The sequence below is a fragment of the Haplochromis burtoni genome, unplaced genomic scaffold, assembly GCF_018398535.1.
Source record: "Haplochromis burtoni strain Fernald_Lab_line unplaced genomic scaffold, NCSU_Asbu1 Contig_21, whole genome shotgun sequence".
Lineage (NCBI taxonomy): Eukaryota > Metazoa > Chordata > Actinopteri > Cichliformes > Cichlidae > Haplochromis > Haplochromis burtoni.
In genome coordinates, this window is record NW_024582382.1 from 1519532 (window position 1) to 1545471 (window position 25940).

Here is a 25940-nt window from a genome sequence, read left to right on the forward strand (position 1 = left end):
ATAAGACTTGAGCTTGCAATTAACAGAAAAAATAAAAGCTCACATTTTAATGCTGAGGTCAACAGCTTGACTTTATCCGATGCTGTCCGAGTGTTTTTCTTTTTACAAAAAATAAATAAATCATTTTGCAGCACGAATCAGTCCACATTCAACACCCTGATATATAAAGTATCTTGCATATTCTTTCATTGGAGCATTAAAACTGTACGGGAATGGAACAGTTCTAAACTTACTCAGTTATATTTGCAAATGGATAGACACACACAAACACGCACGAACATGAACACTGATCCAAGCAAGCATTCATCAAAGATCAAACTACGGTTTTGTTTTTCCTGAGATACTGTTTTAAGCTCTCGGATATGTTGGGTCCCAGGGGATTTTTAGAGCTGCCTTCTCAGCTAGTAATAAGTTCATGCACATGTCAGTGATGATTATTTTAATCTTTTTTTCCTTTTCCTATTTTCATGACACTTCTATTTATTTTACAAAAAGACACATAACTGAAGATTTTACTATTATTCCAAAACAGCGAAGAGAATCAAAGGAAACTCCCCTGCTAACAGGTGGGTAAGGAACAAGTAATCCTGACCTCTGTCAAGGGAGACGTGTGGATTTACTGCTTTAAGCCCAACTGATCCACAAGGCACTCCTAGCCTTTATCTAAAACCCTACTTTTAGTTGTAGCCTAGCCCTAAATAGATGGAATCATTTGCACTCCTTAAGCCTAGCTTGCTAAAGTCCAAGCAATTTAAGGAAGGAACTGCTGTTGTAATATATATAATGCCAGATTTGAAAAGTAATCAATCAAATATACCCCACAAGCTTTTGCCAGTGACTTGGAATATTTGGAAGTTTTGTTTCCATTTTTTTTCCTTTCAGATAAGTCATACACAGAATTAAAGACACCTCATTGTCACCCATGGCAGCGGATTTAGCATTTTTTAGAACTTCAGTGTAAGGATTTTGGCTTCTGCCATGCTGGCTTTTTTGGAGCTTTTTTGGAGCCCTCCACAACAGTCCCACTTTCTCGTCTGGCCACTTGAGAAAATTAATCGCCCATCCCTGCCTTACACGGATGAAAGGATGGAGTGCAAATTTATCAGCTAATACAAATAAGCTTGGTTAGCAATAAACCATATGGGATGCAACATGGATGTAATATCAACTAATTACTAATGGACTAATAACATACTAGAATTTCACTCACGAAAACTGAAGCACAAACTTCTTCTACCCTGTACGACAGAGCAAGCCTTAGCATTAGTCAGGTAATCCATTAAGACAGGCAACAAATGCATACACACACACTCAATGAAGAAGTTGAGTTTAGTGGATGAGGTCTAGCAGACTCTGAGGCTCCAGTTACCTGTTAGGACACGTGTCAATCACTTGGCCACACCCCTAACTTAATTATGCATCAACCTCACTCGGTTCCTGAAACCATTTCCCTATTGGTTGAACACAGCACTTTCTGCCAGCCGTGCACCCGAGTCATCTCACAGTCAGTCTCCACAACATCTTAACATCTTTGCTGCTTCGCATCTCTTTCACAACACTGCTTCACTGAAACCATTCGCAAAGCTGTAAATCACAATTAACAGCACAACATAAGTGATAAGTGCTGTGGTGTCAGTGGTCTCTCACTCAATTAGACTGTTATGTAATTGAGTTTTTTTTATTACAGGACTGGAGAGAAGCAGTCTGTTGTATATCCAACGCCATATTCATGGCTGGTTTTTTTGGGCCTTGAGACCATGGTGAAAGAAAAGAAACTGGTAGACTGGTGGAACAGATCCTAAAAAAGAAAAAGTTCCTGATAATAAAATTCCATGTAGATTAATTTAAATTACTTGCGCTGTACTGACACAGCAGCCGACACCTAGAACAGATCTGTGATGCTTTATTTGAAACAGATGACAACAGTGTAAAAGTGTAACCCCAACATACAACTGCACAAAAAACAAAACTAAGGTTGAAATAAAGGTCATATTTGTGTAACTCACCACCAACAAACACCTTAATATGAACAAATTTCCGCCAGTGTCCAACATTCATTATCCTTTGGCCATCTACATTGTTTGTAAGACATATTTAATGGGCTCCAATCAGAAGCAGCCATCTATTCTGATCCCACTTTCAGGTGCTGCGATTCCTCATCAGTCTTCATAAAGTCTACTGATCCCTGTGGGACCCTGATGAACCCTGATAGGGTGGTTCACCTGACAGAATAACAAACAGGACATGTGATTCCTAGGATATTGCAGAGAAGCTATTGTCCTGGAGCTGACACGTTACAGATCCACGCATGTGATTCAGAAGCAATAAGGATGCACAAAACAGCATTCATGTGTTCCTGTATTTTTTTTTTTTTTACCTGGAACACCAATGCAGGTATAATCAAATCCAAATTCTTCAGGTCAGTTGAAAGACTTGCTATTTGCTTTATTTGTCTCTTCTACTTGACTACACATCAGTGTCACTAGCAGAACAAATTAGGGAGCGTGCAGTGTGTGCTGAATGAAAACAATGACCGTCAGAGTGAAATGGAGGCAGGAGTAAAAGCCAAGACATTTAACATGGTTGAAAAGAAATGGAGCACACATCAAAAGAAAGATTTGTACAAATGAGGGATAAATGAAAAATTGAAGGGAAAACAAAAGTATCATGTAAGCTGTGAGGGAAAGAATAGAGGGAAACAGGGAGTCTATGTCCGGGTGTGACCCCTGTCAACTGGTGACAGTTTAGAAAAAGAGTCGGGGCATGTTCCCCTACCACCTTAACATCACATGACGACAGCTCGTGTAGTGACTACAGTTCAAGGTTAATACAGTGAGAATCACCCAAATGAGCCCCCGAACTTAAGACCTGTTCACAACAGTTTAGTGCAAAAGAAAGCCAAGACATCATACTCTCATTGCCATACTGACTTTCTTGGCTCCGTCTTCTACGTATGTGCATGTCTGAATTTTTTTTCCTCTTTCAGGGATGATGGCAGAGTGTGAATGTGTCAAAGGGACACAAGACCAGACACCCATGGGAGAAACATTCAATCCTGTTGCACTGCCAGAGGGAGACAACAGGAAAGCACTCTCTACCCTCAATCAACCCCTCCCCTCCACCATCCCAGCACTTTCCAGCTCTTGGCCTTTCCCTTTTGTGCATCCGAGTGGTAGTGATAATGGCGGGCTGTCTGTCACGCAAAGTCTGACCCAGATTCACTCTCTAAGAAGAACAGCGAGTGGAATGATGGGGATATCTTAGTCCTGTACCCATAGGATTGATCCTCCCCAGTCGGAACTGTTGGCCTGGAAGACAAGAATGAGCAGGAGAATGCAAAGCCAAGGGCGCACGCTAACCGGCATCTACTACTGGATTCCAATACAAACCCACAGCAGCCAACTCATTAGGCCAGTAACCAGCAACAGGGTGTCAAGTTTCTCATAGACAGCTCCATGAAATAAAGGCCACTGAAACCTACTGGGCTGTGGAGGGCAAAACGAAAAGAAAAAAAATAATAAAACTGAACTTTAAAGCATACTTTTAAATGTGATTCATGATAATGGGAAAAAAAGTCAACATTTGTGCCAATCAGAGACAATCCCCTGTGGCTGTGCACACACTGTTGCATGGATACAGCTACACAGGGCGGTAAGAGAAATCACAGAGAGCTGGATGGGTGGGGGCCGAGCACACAAAATGGCTGAAAGGGAATCTTAAGAAATTAAGGCTATTTTTTTTAGATTTGGATTTTTTCTGCTGGCTAATTGTTCAAATTCAAAATGTAATTGTGATGTTTGTAAGGAGATAGTGACCGGGGGAAAGATCACAATGTTTACTGATTAATCAGCCTTGTTCAAGTGGTTCTTTTTAATGTTATTTTTAAAACAAAGTTGTCAGACTTACATTATCTGTCATCAGCTTAAACTGCAAAAAGAACTAGATTAATCTAAATACACTGTTTAAATATTGGGTTCAAACTCACCCTTATCCTTCTGGAAGATCACAGCATGAAGATGTCTAACTGATGCTTTGGAAAGTTTAAGAAATGCTTGTACACAGATACCCAATGTCATGTCATTATGTCACAATAATTCAGATGTCCTGATTGAGTATACTGGCAGCATTAAGCTCAGCGGGGCTTGTTTGTTAATTAACACGTGACATGGACAACGTCAACTTTGTTATCACCCTCTCAACGCTGAAATCTGCGGGAGTGGCTTATTAAGATCAAACAGGTGAAAATAAAAATGTAAAAAGCCAATCAAAATCTCGATGAGTGTTTCCCATCTTACAGTCTCATAAATATCCCGTTCAGGAATCAACCACAACAAGCTACTCGAGGCCCCAGTCACACAGTCCAGCTGATGAACTCCTGGCAGCCACTGGCTGTTAGGGAAAAATAAGTATTCTTTGGCAAGTTGTGAATATTTGCTGAAAGTCGCTGTGAACAAGATTGCTAAGATTCAGAGCAGGGTTAAAGACCGGTCCATTTTTCCTTGGTAACCACCTGTCACTAGGGAAAAATTCATATTCTTCAGCCAGTTGGTGAGCGGTTGCTGGCACTTGCTAGGTTGCAAAGAGGCATATGCATTTGCACCTAGCAGAATGATGCAATCAAGAGAATACCTCCGGTTTTGTAAAGTTAATTATACAATCCAAATAAGCATGAAATAATAGCTTTCTAAACAGAGACATTCACTGAAATCCATGATTTTCCCTTTCTTTATATCTCATGAAGATCATGTCTTTATAACTCTTTTTAAACGTCTTTATGTTTGCACATTGCTTCAACTCCACACTCAAACGGTTTTTAAATTGCACTCCAAGCACAGAAAAATGAAACCTTTCGCACATTCAAAGTTACCAAAACCTCTTAAATTATAACTTGCTTTGACTATCACCTGGCAGTTCATTATTTTTTGCTCTGAACAGAATTCGTGCTGTTTGGAATTCCACTAGATCTGCAAATTTCAGTGTAATAGTGCGTTTGTATGCTCCCTATAACCTGCATTGTCGATGATGTGAACTACTTTTTTTTTCAAAGTGAGAGAATTCTTTATCTCCAGTATGTGTTGCCCTACTAGTTTCACTACCGCTCGTTTGGAATAAGGCGATGCCAACGGGTGATTACAGCAATTTGCTAGTGACTAAACCAATAACACACCCTCTTTGTTACTGATTTCACCTGGCACCAGCACACAACCTCCACAACCACTGCCAGCCAAGAATACACATTTCTAATTGGTCTCCAGGCCCGTGTGACTGAGGTCTAACATGGCAACTTTACAGGGACATGAGGAAGAAGACTGTAGCTCCAAAAGCAGGAAGAATCCCAAGAAAAATGAATGCTAATAAAGATGCAGTTCTTATCTGAGTCAATGTGTTTTGATTCAGCTGGACCTCATTTTTTTCAAGAACGCCTGAACCTCCATTCATCCATTCTCTTCCACTTATCTATTTCACAGTCGTTGTAGCCTATTCTTCCTATCATAGGGCAAGAGGCAAACAACCATCCACACTCACATTCACAATGGGCAATTTAGAATCACCAATTAACCTAACCCTACTAACTGCACGCCTTTGGACTGTGGGAGGAAGCCGGATTACACAGAGAGAACTCACACAGACATAGGAAGAACAAACTCTACACAGGAAGTGTGGATTCGAACCCAGGACCTTCTTGCTGTGAGGCAACAGTGCTTAAGCTCAATCGCTTAATTCACCTCTTTGGAAAAGTATCCCTGAATAGTACTTAGTATAACATTTAGACTGCCGAAAGTCAAGAACATGTTTGAGCATTCAGCCTCTTCTCTTTTTTACATGACATTCATATCATAGTCATAGTTTCCTTTGTTTGTCAATTCCCTTTTTACCAAGTAGTGTGGCAAATAAAACTGTACGCACAAGTCATTAACAACCACAAAATCCATTCACTAAGGTTTAATCTATTTAAAAGCTAAAGTGTAGTGCCCTTGCTCACTTCTTCTGAAAAAGGATGGTATTACTTTTCAATATATCCTTTCAAATTGGCCAATAATACGTTTTTACGATATAGAGCATGAGCTACAATACTATTATTCACTAAAGGAAAAGGTCTGACGTTTTCGCTCGCTCGCTCAGTTTCAGTGCTCTCTGCTTCTCTCCCTCTCCCTGCGTCCTTCATGTGTCCTTGCGTGACAGTGCAACCGCAGTGTGCTTCACCGTTTCTGTGGGAGGCATCTCTGGGATCCCAGTGTGTGGGAGAGGACTTGCGCCTGGCTCCCCATCTTTCTGTCGCTTATCTCAATCATGCACACTCCTGCCATCCCTCCTACTGCCTCCCAATCTCTCTCTCAGCTGTCACACAAAGCCTTGCTTCACTTTGTTTCTCACACAAAGGTGCATTTCTCAGTCTGTCACCAGGATAATGACTGGTGGGGAAGTGAGGCATTTGTTTTCTTAATTCCTCCAAAATCTTTCTGAAAACCGCTTTGACAGCTCTGTCATCAGTGTGACAGGCAGGTTGTTTAGGTTAACATAGGGTAACCTGTTCCTCCTCACAGGGTATCCTCTCGTGACAACCTTTTCAGCTGCATTAATTATAAAGAAATAAATAATTTAACATAAAAATATCTCAAGCTGTCAATACAAGCTGCCAAAAATGCAGGACAAAATCCTGCTACTCAAATCATCAAGGGTAATAATCGTGATTAATAATTGTCATAATTATCATCCAACAAAATAAGCAGGACTATCGAGCAAACACACGTACATACACACACTTGGATTTTCTCTATCCCAGCTCGTAGCTGCAGAGAATTTCTCCTGATTGAGAGTGCTACAGTGCCAGAACTAATTAACAGCATTTGATTGTCTTGCCGCAGAGGTGGAAGTCATTACCATCATATTTCCCTGTGTATGCAGAATATAGTGCTTAAAAACTCCAGCAGATGTTCACAATGTGGACGCACTGTGGGTGAGCTTAATATCCATCTATAGTCCATCATCATACTGAATCACACTGGGAAAAAAAACATGACATCAGTGCTGGTCCAGTTAATCATCTGGAGTGTGTACATGCACAAGAAGACATCGGCTCAATCTCTCCTTTCTACCTGCGTTTTGACGCTTTATTATCATCATGATAATAGTGGAAGGAATGTGCCTTGCGATCTTTTTTTTCTACCACTCTTTGCATTAGTCAGTGGTTTTCTATTGCTTCAAAATCTTTTGAACATTTTGAATGGGATGGAGCAGCCTAATTAGCCTTCCTGCCTATACAACCCTGGCCTCTGGAACAGAGGGGGGCAGACAGGGACTCTAAAAGGGAAGGAAGGCAAACAGGAAGTTTTGCCTTCTTTTTCCATTCTTTCTCCACTGATCAATCACAGCTTGGATTTTTACAGCATATCCCCTGTTCACCCCCACTCAAGCCTCAAATTATTCTAGCGGACATCAAATGAGCTCCGTAGCTCACACAGAAAGCTGCCAGAGCATAAAAGACCACACCAAATCCAGACACACAGACAGTAATGGTAGAAGCACAGAGGACTATGAATACAGGAGCAAAGAGAATCCAAAAGCAAAAACTGTTTCGCACGACACACTGCTGTGTGAAATGGTATCCCGGGCTCCACTTGGCAGACAAAGTAGGTCTGAATGATTTATGAGCGACAACAAAGCTTGCCAGTTGTTTGTTTTAGATAAATGCTACACAAAGCAAAAACTAACAAACGTGATGATGGCAAACAAAGAAAGACGAAAGTTTCCTGGCCAAAGAAAAAAAACGCACCTAGATTTCCTGAGTTTCAGAGTACTCTTGATGAAGTGGTACAAAGTTCAAACCCACAGGCTGTTTAAGCCTTGGCGCAGGTAGGGCTTTCTGCAGCAGTGCAACAGATCCAAAAAAATAAATAAATAAAACTTTTCAAAAGCAAGAGCTGAATTTCTGAGAGGATTTCATCTCTGAAGCTGAACCCGCTTACCTCCTCCAACAGCATCCATGGGTCCCAGCACTAACACCTGGCCAACTGCCTGCCCATCAGGTGTGAACACCTGGTAGTCCTCACCAAACATTCCCTCCCCCTGGTCTGCCAGCAAACAGCCTCTATCCATCCACTAAAGCTGCTCAGCTTTACTCAGCTCAGCGGAAAACCTGTAAGATCAACTGAGTGATGCATCACAGTACTATACTGTACTTTAATGTAATCTTCTGTATTCAAAGTGTACAACACCACTTCCCTCCCACAGTAACATTACGCCTCAATGATTACGACTTTAAAGGACACTGAAGTTAGAGTATGACAAAGGCCTAAATAGGGTAGCTGACTGATAACATAGTGAACGTGCATAATAGGGACTAACAGCACCTCTTGCTCTCTTTTACTACTATACAGTCTTTCAACATCTGTGCTCTTCGTCAGCAACATGCTTATTCACAATCAGGATCGGAGACAAGCGCTCGGGGCTGCAGAAGCACTTCCCCTTTCCTCTGCACTTTCTCTCTGCCTTGATCTACCCTCTTTCCATCTCTGCCTTTCTCTGTCTGAAAGGTTTCTGTGAAAGGCCCAAGATGAAAGGCTGCCCTCAATGGGAGCGTGATTGCAGAGACAGTGCTGCCGGCACAAGGTGCTACCAGAATTGCTCACTCAGAATTGCTCCGCCCTGCAAAGATGCACACCGCCACTGTCCAAAGTTTGTGCATGTGCAACAGCAGAAAGATGTTCCCCTTAACAGCCTCTTACTCAAAAAGATTTATCCCAGCAGTGTTCAGACAACATGTGCGTCGTGTCACATGGAGAGGATGTAATGTGCAATGACACGCACACACACAGAGGGGAAGCGCTATAAGATAAATACTAGCTACACCTTGTAACATGTAGATAGATCTGCTGCATTATATCTGCTGCTTTCTGTGACAATGCGATTTGTTTCAGGATATTCACACAGCATGCACATGCACAAAAATAGACACTTTTTTTGTGATGTGCTGGTTTCTAATCTGATAATCTAAGAGCAAAAGGCCTAGAGACTTGTGCAGGGAACAGCCAAATGTCTGCTCATGTAAAGATGAATTCTTGGAGAGAAAGCGGGGCACATTAAACCATGAGTGCTAAAAAGGTAAAACTGTACAAGAATGAGACATGAACAAAACTCTAGACAGGAACAATCTATATTTACGTAATTCTGTGTTGACAGGAAATGTTCCAGGATATTAAAATCTATTGAGACTTTGAACACCAATTTAAAACATACATGTTTATGTGTAAATGCAAACGTGATTCACTTGGAATAACTTCAGTTATAACCCAGTTATAACCCTCAATATCAGAATATGAAGGGAAAGATACTCAGGAATGCTAAATCATACATTGACAGTAACAATTTAAAAACAACCTACATGTAAATACAAATACATCACTAAACAACAAACAAAAACCACATAGAAGAAGCGAGAGTCCTCCTGTAAATGCCTTGGATACAGCAATAGTGCACCGTTGTCTGTTCTATAATAAGCAGGACTGCAGATCGATAATGCAGAGTGATGTTGCTGTAATGTGACCAGAAGCCTACTTTTCCTCTCATATCAAGATAAATACAAAAAGATGTGAAATCTGATATTACGCTGCACGTGTACAAAATGGATTCACCAAAGGCCTCGTACCAAATTTAAGAGAGACGATTGACCCTCTCAATCCCAAAGATAATATTAAAACACACACACACAGATGTAACCCCTAAACCTATTTTATATATACCCACAAGAGAAAACAGAGGATTTTCAGTTCAGTTCTACCAGAAGCTCCTCTCATGTCCCCTCCACCACAAAATTACCAGTTTTATGGCTACAGTCCAATTAAAGTGATTATGTGTCAGAGAAGAAGGAGTAATATGATGATTATGATAATGACAGATGCGACACTTTGGGAATGAGCCACAGGTGCAAAGCTAGACCCAGGCACAGCCATCCCAAATAGGAGATTTTGTGGAGCCAGTAACCGCACAGGGTAAAGAGGTGAGAGATAAAAAGCCAACCCTTCAACTTGCAGAGACGGTAATTTATGTGGAAAGAATTTACAGGTGTCACAGCCCAATATCTCTTAACGGCTCTTTGGCTGATTTAAACAGAAGCATTGGGGCTGATACTAGTCCCTTCAAATTAAGTGGTCTACAGGGATTGAGCAGTGAATGGAATTCATTATGTTGGTTGACGGCTGTGATGTTAATTTAAGCAAAGATAACAGAAAAGTAACAGGATATAGGGAGAAATGTCCTACGACCAGACCACTGTTTTTCCCTTTCACCTAATCCCCTCAACTGGTCACAGCCTTTATTTGAGCATTTTAGCCTATAGTATACAGCGATGATTGTTGGTGTGAACTGGTGCAGACCAATCCCCCTTCCTACCTTGTCTTTCTCTCCATTGCCAACAGCATGTTGTTGTTACTAATCAGTATAATCGAAGCTATGGTTTACTAAAAAAACTAAAAAAGTGAATATCTGACCTGGAGAATTTAGGGCTAACATTTTCAGTCATCAAAATTACAAAGATACAAAAATGCCAGTCTAAATAACTTAAGATTAGCTGTACAATTAATAACTTAATTGCGTTTAAACATCATAAAAACTGTGAAAAATCCTAGGTAATCTGAAATTTTCTTGGTTTTCTTGGATTGTATTTAATACTTGGATAAAAACTATTTGCAGTCAATGAGTGCCTGAAATCTAGAACCCATGAACATCACCACGGGCTGTGGTTTCTCCCTTGAGATATTGTGCCCAACCTTTACACCACAGGCACTTTCAGTTGCAGTATGAGTCTCTCTGGATTCTGTTTCAAAGCAGGCTATACTGTGTTGAGATCAGGTTACTGACTTAGCTATTACTTGGCTTGAAGAATATCCAATTTCTTCACCTTGAAAACCCATAGGTTGCTTTTGCAGTATGCTTTGGGTCATTATACATTTGCACTGAAGTACTGTCTAATCAGGCTTGCAGCATTTACATGAATCTCATAGTGTATTTCACAATTCACCCTGCAGTCGCACTACCAATAAACACTAGTGGCTTAGTTTCACTGACAGTCATACATGTCAAGGCTATAATGCTAATATCATTTAAAAGATAATGCATTATGCAATGAATTATGAGTTTTCATGTGTTTCTTTCCTCTTCTATACTTTTCTCTTTCCTGCTCAAGTTCATCTTGATTTTGTCTGTCCAAGGATTATTTTCAGACCACTGCATGCTCTTTTAGACTTTTCTAGCAAAGTTGAATCTGACCTTCATGTAAGAGTGTAAACAGTTGTTTGCACTTTGTTGTAAGCCCTCCGTATTTCCATCCATGAAAGTGTCTCTTAATTTTAGTCTTTAACAAGAATGCCTACTCAAGAATGTCCTTGACTTGGTGAGATGTTGTGAAGTTTTTCTCAACCATGGAAGTATTGCTGTCATTATCCACTTTTGCCATCTTTGTTTTGCTCTTTTTTGAAACTGACTGCTGATTCGGCCACTCCTAAAGTTCCTCCTGTCTCTCTGGGAGCTTTGTTTTGGTTTTCCAGCTTAATGTTGGCCTCCGATCACTTGCACTGACATCCAAAACTACTATGAAAAGTTAAACTCAACAATTTGAATCATCCATCCGCTTCCGCTTTTCAGGGTCGTGGGGGGCCCTGGAGCTTATCCCAGCTGTCATAGGGCGAGAGGCGGGGTACACCCTGGACAGGTCAGCAGTCTGTCACATGAAAAGACAGACAACCATTCACACTCACTCCCGCATTCACACCTATGGGCAATTTGGACTGATCAATTAACCTACCCCTACTAAGTGCATGTCTTTCGACTGTGGGAGGAAGCCTGAGATTGTGGGGAGAACCCACGCAAACACGGGGAGAACGTGCAACCTCCACACAGAAACCCCAGCCTGATAGTGGAATTGAACTCAGGACCTTAATGGTGTGCAGCAACAGTGCTAACCACCATGCCACCGTGCTGCCACAAATTGAATCAACTTCAGATATTGTGTCTGCTTCATTTTTCATGAAATAACAAGGGGAAATGCCTCATCTGGCCATCTGGTCTCTCAACTGTCCCATTAATTCTGAGTATTTGAATAGTTTTGTAAAAATCCTTGAATTAAAGTTGAACATCTGAACTTCAAACATATATCGATTCTCTGATTTAAAATCCACTCTAGTGGTGTACAGAGACAAAACTAGAAAAACTGTGTGGTTGTCTAACAAATTATGAACTTAACTGCACCTGATAAAGTTAGTGGCCCTCATTCAGCCAACCTGTAATACCACTTTTGTACACCTAGATTGAATAGTGAGTATTTGTAGCAGGGTCTGCCCTCCATCCAACATGGGAAAGAGTATTTCTGCCTAGAGAGCACAGTCTATGATTCTGACCCTGTGTCAAAAAATGAAACCGTAAACACAACAGTGGCTGAAGCTGTTGGCAAGCATCCTGAAGCGCAGGGCGAATAGGAGACCTGACCATCTAGGGTTTGTTTATGTCTCTACATGCTATTGTCTTGCAATGCTCAGATTGTGATGTTTACTTATCCTAACTCAGAGCAGTGAATAACACCTTATAGGTACTCTGAATTCAAGTAACTATATCGACAGCCATTTTAAACTCTATTACTCTATGTCTGAATTTTCAAACTGTTTAATATACATGGATTTCTAAGGGGCTCTAAAATAAATCACTGGGATATTTTTCTCACCTTATAAAAGACTGCTGTGAGCATCCTGCTGCTCCAGTGAAAAGTCATACCACTGCTGTGGGGTTCCAGACAGCTACCAGTACAGATAGTGTTCATGGGGCATCCTGACAGCGAAAACAATAGGACATTTTTGTGATGTATGGATAGGATGGATGGACTGAGGACGTTGAAAAGGATCAAAGGGCCACAACAAAGCCCTGCGTGTCACTGAACTCCTGCGTCAAACACCCAACAAGAGAGCAGAGGGAAGAGAAATCAATAGTGACTCATGCTATGCTCAGGCTGCATCAGGTATATTCGACCGTGAAGATGAAACAAGAAAAGAAGGGAGAGAGTACAAAAAGGAGGAGATGAGGAGAAGAAGAGAGCGATGAGGCACATTTTGAAGGCCAACTCTGCTCCCTATTGTTATTAGACAGCTCCCTATAGCCTCCCCTCCACTGCACAACTCTGATGTGCTTCCTCCCCGTGACCTTCGTCTGCTAGATCACATTGTGCTCTTTCCCATCTATTGTAGAACATCTGAGGGAAACAATCTATTTCAGTGTGATCATCATTTTGCCTTCAATCATGTTCTCATTGTGCGAGTGTCTTAAATTACCATAACAACGCAAAGTTGTAAAGGTTAAATTAAGCCTGGAACAAACAGGAAATTAAGAACTCGATGGATCGGTTCCGATTTTTCATGAAGTTGTGAGAGCGAGTCGTGCAGGTGACCAGCATCCCAGAGCGCTGAGTGACACCTAAAGGGCACAGCTTGACTTTTCCAAGACATCTGCAGCAGGTCTCATTAGTATTCAGCTATGAATCATTCATACAGCCGGCTGTCATTACCACAAACAGCATCAGGGGGGACTTACAAAGACACACATACACACTCTCGTTCACAGTTAGGGGTCCGTACAAAAAATATGCACACAACCAAAAATGCTCAAAATGTAGAAAAGTGTGAAGGAACTGTGTTAAAAAGAACTAGTTAGATGATCTGATTAGTTCATCTGCAGAAAACTGATATGTGAATAAAGGCATGTCTCAATTACAAACTGACAGGAACCGATTCAAGTTTCTCCACTAAGGATTTGCTGCTTTTCTGTCTCCTTTATTTCTTTTATTTTTTATTTTTCACAAAGTGATGATCTAAAACTACTGGCTGGACAACTGAGAAGACATTAACTCTACTACAGATTCACGGAAGATGAAAAAGAAATCAATTTTTGTACATTTTAAAACACTAAATTCCATAATTTTAGGAATTTTTGCTTATTAAATAATCAAAGAAACAGTTGTCACTTAGCTTGCTGTTAAAAATAAACTAATTAAATTATTACCTAATCATTGCAGCTCTAGTGGCAGCCCCTGAATATTATAAATGATACGCTGATTACCAACACTCTATGTAAACAATACCACAAGGCAGTGCAGTAACAGAAACATGCAAATCACAAACAATAAGCCCTTTGTTTGCCTCCACAAGGTGAGACCTCTTTCCAACAAAAACTCCATTTGCATGCTGTGTGCAACAACTGTTTGTGGTTAACAGGCTTACACACCAAACCAGAACAGACTACTAATGCAGAGAGGATCAACTTCAAAGATACTCCTCTCCCTCTCTCTCCTTCTCTCCGTGTGAGGAAGCAACGGTGCTCGGAGATGATGCACGACTCCGGGAGCACAACAACTTTGTGTCCTCGACATTCCGTCTCCATATTTGACATTGATTATCTATACGTTTGCATTACAACACGCACTGTACTGTAACAAACAACAGGACAGTCAATGATAACCCAGTGAGCCACAACGGAGTTGTCATTATGTACGAAGCCAGGAATCAGTATTTATTAACCACATCACATTTAATGTGTGCCAAGGGCTCTATTCGCTTTAAAACACTACTTTAGCAAATGTGTTTTCATGCCAGTGTTTGCAGTGTGAGTATTACTGTTTTGTTTTTTCTTGTATATATCCATTCATTCATCTGCCCATTTCCTTAATCGCTTACATTAGGTGAGAGGCAGCCATTCACGGATAAACACATCCTAAACTACAGCCAATGCACGCTCACCGATTAACCTAACACGCACGTCTCGACTGAGGGAGAGACCTCTTGGCGCACCCGGCAAACCCAAAGCCTTCTCGCTGTGAGGCAACAGCGCAAACCAGTGCATTTACAGTATACAGTTTAACACAAATACACAGATGCACTTTATGTATTGATGCAATCATAAACACAATTTAATCTTTTCTTCCAGCAGTGATCCAAATTGAATCCAAGGGTTGTGATCTTTCCTTCAAATGTAGCTTCTCCGTTCTCGAGTCGCACTCAACACATCGCAGAAGGTGAGAAAAAAGACAAAGCAAGCAGTTGTGTAATTTCAAAAACCACACCGGGGAAGACACAAAGCAATAAGGGAAAGTCCACAGTGTCTTCAACAACCTTTTTCTGGCATTTTCCATTGCTGAGAAACAGAATGTCTTTTAATGAAACCAGTAAAATAAAACTCCCCCCAGAGCACACAACGCATTAATAATTCTATGAAGGTATGAATATTTGAAGCTCAGTTTCAGGGTAAGTGTCAATGTTACTTGTGAGAGCAAGAAAAGAGCGCTTTATATTGATAAAAATGAACTGATGCCGAGACATTGCTTGCATAATCTGAAAGGGCATTATAAGCGGCAAGCAATCATATGAAAAATAAGTGTAAAATAAGCGGTTAATAAGCATCTTACATAACATACCTTTTCATAAACCCTATAACTTGTGTCTGAGACTAATGAGCAAGAACCATCCGTTCAGGTTTTAGAAATGACATTTCATCTCAATGAACAAATATCACAGCGGTCTGAATGACAGGCAGCAACCCATCTGTGTATACGCCACCATCTCCAGAGCATCTGCTTGGCAGTGGGTGGAAGTGGACTGGACTGGATGAGCTCTGCTGCAAAGCCCTGGAGCTTCTCTCTGCAGCCAGTGGTGCAGAATTCCTGCTGTTATCTAGAAGGTGGAGCTAATATTTTATCATGATGGCCTCTTGGCGCTCCAGTATGCCAAAAGGCAGAAGGCTGCAATACAAGACAAATGACAAGCTCCAAATTCCCTGGCCAACAAAACCCACATCTGCCAAACCAACAGGCTGTATGAAGCACACTATCACAGCCACCTCTGCAGAATGAATGAATAGTGCTGAAGAACATTAACCAAACCGAAAACAAAACAAACACAAGCAGATGCACAAATACACATTTGTACCAGTAATACACCTGTATGCGTGCCAACACAGCGGCAGAGATTATAAGTTCAAGACTGCTGCACTCTGTTTCCAAACACGTACTGGAAGATCAGCGGGTTGATCTATGGGTGGGTGATCCAGCATGCATGCACAATGAGCCTAATACATTGTTTATCAGTGTGAAAGAACTGGTAAGCAGGGTCATTAGAAATGTGGACACATTTATCACAGCAGAGATAGCAAGAATTAAATCTTGGACTCAGAGGAAACAAAGCAAAAGGATGCAGAGATAATACGTGAGCTTATGTGTTTATTCAGTAAAATCTATTGATTGTCACTGAAAGAAACTAACAGCCAAAACAGAAAATGCAGAATGGGTGCAGGTGTCAAAGAACCAACGCCAATAAACTGGATGACACGGTAATCTTTCAATGTATACAAAATTTGGAATTTGTGCAGCATTTAACCCCAGAGCTTCACTTCTCATAATCACGTTAACACTTGCTGCCAGTCTGCTGCTTCGCTGCACCTCCACAGCCTCAACAGCCGGCTCTGTGAGCCTCCTGTTTCCTAGTAACTGTGGCAGGGACACAGGGCTTGGTGAACGGAGGAGCTTCTCTTTTTTTGTCATCTTTCTGACAGTTGGGTGCATGCATGCACTGATTTTTAAATAATTTCAGGACTCCTTGCATACATATATGATTTTTCACTGTAGAGGTAACTATGTCTGTCGGTCCGACAGCTGGTGCACGTTTTGGTCCAAACTAAAATACTCCAACCAGTGAAAACAATTAGTAAAGAAATGACAATTACCAGATGAGAAAATATAACTTTTCATCATCTCGATATTTAGTAAAGGCTTTAGTGGTTTAAAAGCAACTTCTGGTTGGATTACCATTAAACCTAACACAAACAATCATGACTCCCTCAGGATAAATTATAATAACTGCTGCCCCATTACCTTTTCATCTAACAGCAGCTGCTTGTAAAAATGCAAATAATCTTATAATTTGGTTTATGACCCGAAACATGTAAAGCTAATCAACATTTCCATGCTGTCCCATCACTTAATAAGCCTCAGCTTTTTTTGTTTTGTTTTTTTGTTTGTTTTTTCTCTATTTGACTGAAAAAAAATAACTTGCTGAAATGTATTCAGATGCAGCTACACTAAAATGAGCAACCTCAGGCTTCCTGTATATGAGACACCTGGGAGAAATATGAAATATAGTAAATGTCTATCCTCATTACCAGGCTACAGTAAAGGAAAAAGCAGGAAAAAATAATGCAAAAAACATTTTACCTACACCTGATTATAAATGTAAATTACAAAGTAAATAACAGCCTTATAATAATGAGTCAGTAAACACTGACATTAACTAAGCTGTTCTAAAAATTATCATTTGCAGCTCTGCCAGGTTTGATGCAACTGAAATTAAGCACATCAAATCCTACACCAGTTTTAGTCATAGAAGTACGAGCCAGTCTGCTCAGGAAACGTGTCATGTTATGCAGCCTTAAAAAATTGAGAATTTTTGTAAAAGATATGGGATGATTCTGGTACAGACTTCCAGGGTGGAAGACGACGAGTCTTCATACTGAAAAGGGATATCAATTAATTTGAAGAGCCTACTGAGAGAAAATTAAGCTGCAGCTCATTACCTGTTATCAAATGAATATATAGCATATCATACATTCACTGGGGGATAAAATTCCACGTGTGAATTACACTGGAAACTAAGAGAGGTGGACAAGAAGTCTAACACCTTGGGAATACTGCTTGCAATTTGACTGAAGCAACAAAAGCTTGTTAGTTAAAAAAAAACCCTTATGGTTTTGGTAGCATCTTAATAAACATGTTGTGTCCCAAGACACTGAACTCTGAATCAGGCCATTCCAGTTTCCTGCTGTTAACTAAGCACTGCCAGTGGCAAAACATAAAACAACAAAAATGTTAATTAACAACATTTAGTCATTATGTTGATAATGAAAGAGCAATGCAGCAGGCATTGCATTTCCTTCGAAATGCATTTGCAGTTGCAAACGAGTTGCATATAAACAGTTAAAAGCGTCAAAAGAAGGAACACCATGACAACCTTCAAACACCCTTGTTACAGGCTGAGCTCGGGATTCAGCGGCGATTACCTCTGTGTGCAGTCCTCAACAGACCTATTGTTATTGAACAAGGTCGGACATTAGAAGGCAACTCCTGGCTTCGGAAATCATGACCCATAAGTGACTCAGTACCACCAGAAATAATAACTAACCTCCGCACAATCACTGACCATTCATGACACGCAGTCATATTAAAAGCAGCCATTTTCCACTCTCAGTCTCGCTCTCTCTCCGTTACCACTCATAACACTTCATAAAACATCTCTCCTCCTCATATTGAAAAAAAAAAAACAATCTCAGCACATCCTAGACATCTCTTCTGCCATTTTTATATTAAGCTGCAGAGTGCACACTATAGACTGCGTTGCAGAAAAAGCCAGTGAAATTTGCAATATGAAACCCACTGGTTTCCAATTTAAACCTCCAGCTGAGGAGATGGATGCTGCCCAGTTAATCGATCAAGAGACACAAAACACAGGAAGAAGCGTTGGAAGAATCAGAGGGATACCGGTCTGTCTCAGGGTAAAACACATCTGACCTTTTCAAACTCACTGCTCTAATAGTTTATGGCGGCGAGTTTGGGCTCATCCGCGAATTTCACATGCAATGTTTGTGACTGCACTGATCCCCGTTACAGAAAATCCATTTTTTAAGCTTGGCTGGACTTCTCAATAATGCAAGTCCGTATCAGCTTCTCAGCCGGTTACAACTCATTACATGTATATTAGTGGGCGATAACGCAGGAATTGGTTTCCTTGTGAGAAGGGTAGCTCCTAGTGGGGAAAATGAGGAAGGAAATGAAAAGTGATCCACAAAGTTGCAGCAGAGCGCAGCCTTTCTGACAGCACAGACTTACAATCACATGAAGAACTGCAGCATGGCTCACACAAATTATACTAAACTGAACGAGCGACTTAAGAAACTGGTTCACAACTGACAGTAAATATGATGGAAGTTTAAATTTTGACTGGAGCAGAATCACGATGGCAATCTAAAATCGCAGCCAAGCCCCAAGGCAATGCAGACATATTTGATGGTTCAGTTCGCAAAGTGATACCCCAACGAACTCTCGTTACAGTTTGATAAATCAACATTTAGTCTGAACATGGGGACAGTGAAGCAGTATATTGAGACCAGGGCCATAATGAGATGAGGGATATTTGGATCCAGTCATAAGCAGAAGAAGGATAATCTGCCCATAATCACTAGAGCCTGCACTCCCTGCTTTGTATTCCTGCCTGAACATCTTTAGAAGGAAAATCAGATGTGCACGTAGGAGGAAATAGTCTGAGAATAAAGAACACCATAACCACTTCTGCTAGCGCCTCGCTAACACCACCACGTTCATTTCCTCTAACTGCCTAGCTTTCTTTGGGGGGAAAGTTTTTGGGGGTTTAGCAGTTTCCATAATTTAGTCTTCTCGTGCTTCACAGTTCAGCGCACTCTGTGAAGTAACACAGATTCCAGAAATGAATCTTTAGCCCACAGGTATCTGAAATGTAAGTTAGATCAGTCTCACCCTACACTCAGGAGCTGACTTATTCGTAAGTGATTCAGCTCAAAACGCTTTGAGCCCTTTTAAGCATTCACCTGGTCATAAATGTTTAATAACGACCACAAAAATATGTCTACATAACAAGACACAACCTTGTGCAATATGATCTGCATCTCATAAGTTTAGGCTATTGCTCTCCCATGCAGGGGAGAAGTAGAGGTACTTAAACCTGACACAATGTTTCCACTGAATATTAAAAACAGAGCATATGCATGCTGCTATTTCAGGGACTGCAAAACACCAGGTGAGGCTCGTGCAGTTATCAGACCTCTTTGTTCCACAGGCAGAGAGGACGTTTGGTTTTTGCAGGTGTGGAGAAACGAGAAGGTGCAGATGCATGCACGAAATAACCTCCTGGTAAACAAAGCTTATCAGTAGTTTCTTGTTTATTTGTTGCTGCATTAAAGAGAAAAAATGGCAAAAACCTACACAACAAAATCAGGTTTGTGCTGTTGTTTTCAGACAAAAAGTATTCAGATAAGCAATATTTTAACAGGTAAACAAGTCCAAACTTTTACAATAGAATATTTACAATTTATTAGGTATATCTCACTGATACAGAATTGAACCCCCTTTTGCCTTCAGAACTGCTTTAATTCTTCATGGCACAGATTCAGCAGGGTGCTGGATACATTGCTCAGAGATTTTGGTTTATATTGATAGCATCGCACAGTTGCTGCAGATTTTCCTGCACATCCATGATGGGAGTTTCCTGTTCCACTACATCCCAAATGTGGCTGACTGGACTGAGATCTGTGGAGGACATTTGAGTACAGTGAACTCATTGTCATGTTTTCAGGGAGGCTGTGGTCTTTAAACGACGCTCAGTTGGTTTTAAGGGGCTCAAAGTGTGCCAAGAAAATATCCCTCATAGAATTAAACCACCATCAGCAGCCTGAGCCATTGATGCAAGGCAGACTGCATCAAGTTTTCATGATGTTTTTGGTCAATTCTGAAACTACCCAAACAGAAAAATTGGAGACTAATCAGACCAGGCAATGTTTTTCCAATCTACTGTCCAATTTTAAGCAACCTGTGCAGGTTTTAGTGTGAACTTCAGTGGGTCATCTTAACCATGTCTACATGCCTAAATGCACTGGCTGCCATGACATAGACTAATTAGATGTTTCCATTAATGAGCAGTTTAACAGGTGTATTTAACAAAGTGGCAGATGGGTGTATATATACTCAGTGTCAAATTAAATATGAATATAATTGATGTAGCAGTCTCCAGTGCTGTTGCATAACTTGGAGGTGTTTGGGATGTTTTATTAAAATTACAGGGGAAAAATATTCATCTCATTAATGAGATCAGTGCAATATCACCACTAAACCTACAATCTCAGTAACAGCTGAATTAGTACCTCGGATGCTGTCAATAAAGCTAACAGAATTTGATTCACACACCTTGCACTAGTTGCATTTTCTGTCCAATAATGGACCGAAAAAGAAACCTGGCTCTGATAGACACGTCTTAAATCAAAGGCTAAATTGTAAATGATAGCTGTAACATGGTGGAGGTAAAAAATTGAAAAAAACCCAGCAGAAATGTTAAAGCCTCTCTGCTCAGTCATTTCACGCTCGAATTTTGTTTTCATAGATCAAACAAAAATTGCATCTGAAACATCAGAGCTTATCTGATTAAAAGCTAAAATCAAAATTTACATGCAGACACGCAACATTTTTTTAAACTGTTGACTACAGACAGCTGTTATAAGTTGATATCTTCATCCAGTGAAAATGCATGGGGTGAAAATGAATAAGTAAGATGTAACTACCACACTGAAAATACTGACAGCAGGATTAGTGTGCTTTGCTGTCAGTCATAAAAGTGCTGATGACCAGAGTCTGAGTGAATCTGGGAGTCAGATGAGGGGAGAAACTCTGCAGCCTCACATTGGGTGAATATTTCAGTATAAGATCTGACCATCAGTGATGGAACTGGTGACCTTTTATATCTAATGTCTGCACAACTGAAGATCCCAAAACAAAAAAATGTGACTATTAATCATTGCAACAAAAAAAGCTGAGTTCTGACATAAAACAGGTCCTTTTCTCCCCTAACAAATTTGAATATTTACCTCATTATCTCCTACTTTTTCACACATTGATCTCCACAGTACCAACTGTCACTGCTGCAGAAAACAGATGTTGCTTTCAAATGCTGTTGAGACGTATTGTAATTACCAGGATTGCACATTTTAAATCGACCGATATATTGTTAAATAGCCAACAAACCTCCCTCTTTTTTTTTGCTTGCATTGCTAATATGCCAAGATCTTGTATTCTCATTACCCTGCCATCACAACACCACTGCTTTCTCCTGCCGCAGCACAAAGTAGCTCTGTACCACTCTGTCTCCAAAAGAGTCAGCAGAAAGCTACTTTTGATTTAGAGACCATATTGTTATGTCTCACTACAGAACACCTTAATATACGACAAGTTGTTTTTATGACTCACAGGCTGTAGCTTTTAAGGGCACATTAGGGCAGTACAACTTTTTCAACAGATCACTGTGGACCAACTAGAGCTCTGTGACGGGGGGAGGAGGGGGGGGGATCTCGAGAATAATGAAGTAAATATTGCCCTCTTGGACCCACAGTGCAATCGCTTCAGGATCATGTTGTACAAGCTGCTGTGGAGGAATTTTACTCAGTTTCTGCTCTTTTTGGAATTACAAGAAAGTAGCTGCAAGCACATTTGCAGCTAGAGAGAAGGCTGAGTAGGAGTAGCACCATTCAACTTGATTAGTGTACAGACTTTACCAGCTGACAGGAGGTGATTATACCCTGCAACTGACAGCAGCTGGAGGACAATTATAGAGCTGTATTCGCTTTAAAGTAAGAGGAAAGTGGTGGAAAGTTTAATATAGATTTTCAAATAGGTGCACTTTGAGTATGTTTTTTTGTTTGTTTGTTTTTTAAAGAGTACAACTCAAAATCTATGGGGTTTTTTTTCCTCATCCAAGATTTTTCAAGGTCAAGCAATCAAACCTGGTTCATGGTTGGTTGCTTGAAACCCTGTTGTTTCCAAAGTGCCATTTTAAAAGCGTTAAGTTAAGCATTGCTATCTTAGTTGTAAAAACAAAACAAAAACAAATTAAAAAAAACACCTCTGACTGTGAAACCAGACCCTCATTGGCTGATGAAGTGTGACAACCTGTTAACTAAAGAGTTATCTGTATACCACAGATAATCCTCAATTTCAAAACATGGTATGACCAAGATTTACAAAACAGATGCTAGGTACACCGATGGAAGCTACATCCATGCTATATACGGTCTGTAATCTATAGACAGTATTGTATGACATCATCATGTTGCCTAGTTACAGTCTAAAATGGTTTTGTGTTAGCATCTACGCACCTATAAAACCTTAAAAATATTGTTTCGTTTTTCTTTCACAACAGTGAAACTTCACTTTACACAAATGCTGAATTATGCATGATGATCATGCAATATGACGCCACCATGTTGCCTGGCAACCACTCAGAAATGGGCTAAAATGGTCTGTTTTTAGCCTTTATACACCTACAAAAAATGTATAAAAGCATCATATCATTTTTATTTCACATTAATAACATTTATATCCACAAAACGTGAAATATACATGATTAGTAATCACATAGCAACTGAAATCATCCAGGCCTAACAATAGCACGGGCATGTACTAGTCATTACTTTGACTTATAATGGTAATGCAAGTCATTGACAACCGCCGTCTTCATGCTGAGAAAATATGTGATCAGACTTATGTTCCCATCATAAAAGCTGTATCCTACTGCATAGGTCTTTGAGAAATCATTTCTAATATAAGACAAGACGAGACAAAGAATTTCTGTGGTGCAGTATGGCTTAATTAATGTGACTGACAGCAGAAACAAAGACCTTCATGACACAGAGAAAAAAAACACAACAAGAAAGAAAATGTATTTTAATTTTGGACCTGTTACATCACTTGCAACAAGCATTTCATATTTAACTCCACACCCAGCGGTGGTGGTTAAATAGCTTCACTTTTTAAAACCTGACGTCAGTTTAAAAAACTAAAATCATAAATGAAATACAATTTTTTGATTGAGTTGTATTTGAGTTTACCATTTGCTGAGAATTTCATTCACACATGGTAAGTTTAACCTGCTTTAATTACTTATTTATTATACTGGTGTGCTTTCAGAAAACTAAACATCCAACACTCCATAGCAAGAATAAATGTTTAACATCTTTCTTCTCTTCTTTTAGTTAAAATTCTCCTTGAAAAGCTCATTATTAAAGGAACCTACAATCAGATTTTTTTATACTTATAGTTACCCTTGAATAAAGCAATAAGTATTACCCCCATTTTATTGTGTCCATTCTCATGCACAGATATCAAACTCTACCACGCACACAGTTGTGGCACGGAAACAAGGACCTTTGATAAATGCATGTAATATTTAAACCCTTGAATCATTAATGACCTTGAGAGCTTACTAGTGTGCTTACCACCGCAGCTGTGAGAGACTCATCATATACCGTCAACAACAGACCCCCTGGAGTAACAGCACAAAGATTCGCAAAGATCTCTGACTTGCAACTTCATTTCACATTAAAGCAATTCTTGACAAGGGTGAGAAACCTGAGCAATGATTCCGAAATTCGATGTGAACGATTTTTTGTTGTTTTTCTCTTTATATAGTGATCAACTAGAGAACAAATGTCATCGCTTGAGCACGATCAGTTGCCACATATAAAAACTAAATGCTGCATGTGTCATCATCATCCTTCATCCATCCCAAAGTACATATTTGAACATATGCATGTGGGTGCACATATGTGGTGAGGACACGGCGTGAAGCAAATCTAAACAGCTTGCAGATTTGGGCAGAGAAGCCTGGGATTTTATCATTGCACGATCATTAAGTGCTCAACCCATTTTATCAGCTCGAGGTTGTGCCCCAGAATGTGGGGAGTGTGTATATCATATAAATATTTTGTTTAGCACATTTGCGTTAACATCAGAACAACTCTGGTTACGCTATTCCCAGCAGGGTCAATTACTTCAGAAATCCCCTCCAAACATGCAGCTCCTCTGCCATAAAACATTGCATCATCGTCAGCCAATCACAAGGCAGGAATCATGGGGCTTTGTGTGGCACAGACCTAGGGAATAAGCAGGTGCCCAAGTACACTAACACACTGACATCCACACTGTGCTGCTGTCAATGGCAGGCATTTAAAGCTTAGAACAATGCTTTGGTAAAAAAAAAAGAAAAATCGCGTTACTTGTGATCTGATCCGTGCTCAAATAGAATTTAACAGGGGCCAGGATATAATGTGGTTCAATGTAGATTGTGCCCTTGCATGCAAGATAAATATCTGGCAGGTGCATAATGACATGACCTCGTACAGTCCACCTGTCTTTGCTTTCAGTATTGAAATGAAAAAATGGTAAACAGAGCAGCTCAGTGACTTGTTCCAAAACAAAACCTGTTCCATCAAATGCAAATCTTTACTGGAACTGGAACTGGCCTGAATCTTCCTAGCTGTCGTTAAAAGCAGTTTCATGTCAATGCATGACATAAATTTACTGTCTTTTTACAGGTTTATCCTTTCAGATAAATCCTCCTGCAGTTTATCTACCTCGACGCCCAGAGTATGTCGTAATGGCGCACCAATGTCAAGACAAAGCCTCTGTATATCAAAGAAAATCCACCGGGCTAATGTGGCCAAAGAGGTCATCACACTACCTCACACCTAACCCATTACTGTTCCGAAGAGAACTGGCCTGAATTTATGCCTAGCAAATCACAACATGTAACATCCAGTCAGCAGGTTACTTGTGTCTCTTTTGATGAACTGTAGAATTACTTCAGCAGTAAAACAGCATCTCAGGCACTGCGGGCCCTGCTCTGGCTTTGCCTCTCTTAAAGAGGATCATAAGACAGACAGGCATGCATGTTGACATAACCCTCAGCTGAACATACCAGGGTAGCATGGAGATAAAAAGCTACCAGGATCTACAGTCTCTGTACAATGGCAACATTACGATAAGTGTTAGCTCTCCGGCAGGCTAACACTGGCTTAACGCTCGACTCTGCTAATCTATTCTTTATGGTTTAGCCTTGTGAGCTGGAAAAACTCTGAAATAGGCTTATGAAGATGTTTCCATTTGCAGTTACAGGAAGTGTGACTACCAAGTGTAAGAGCCATACTTCTTCACTGGTTGAGTTGGGAAAGTTAGGCCTGATTTAGGAAATTGTTTTCCAGCTGGTGACTTGAATGTCTTGAATTGATTCGGTCTTGCCAGCTTTTTAATAAAATAGTGCTGTTAATTACCACCAGCAGTAATGACA

At 40.3% G+C, this 25940-nt stretch overlaps 1 protein-coding gene across 3 annotated transcripts in view; it reads right to left on the reverse strand.

Annotated features, from left to right (window-relative positions):
• Window positions 1-25940, reverse strand: part of si:ch211-278a6.1 (SRC kinase signaling inhibitor 1) — a 121047-nt gene that overhangs the window by 92598 nt on the left and 2509 nt on the right. The window lies entirely within an intron of this gene.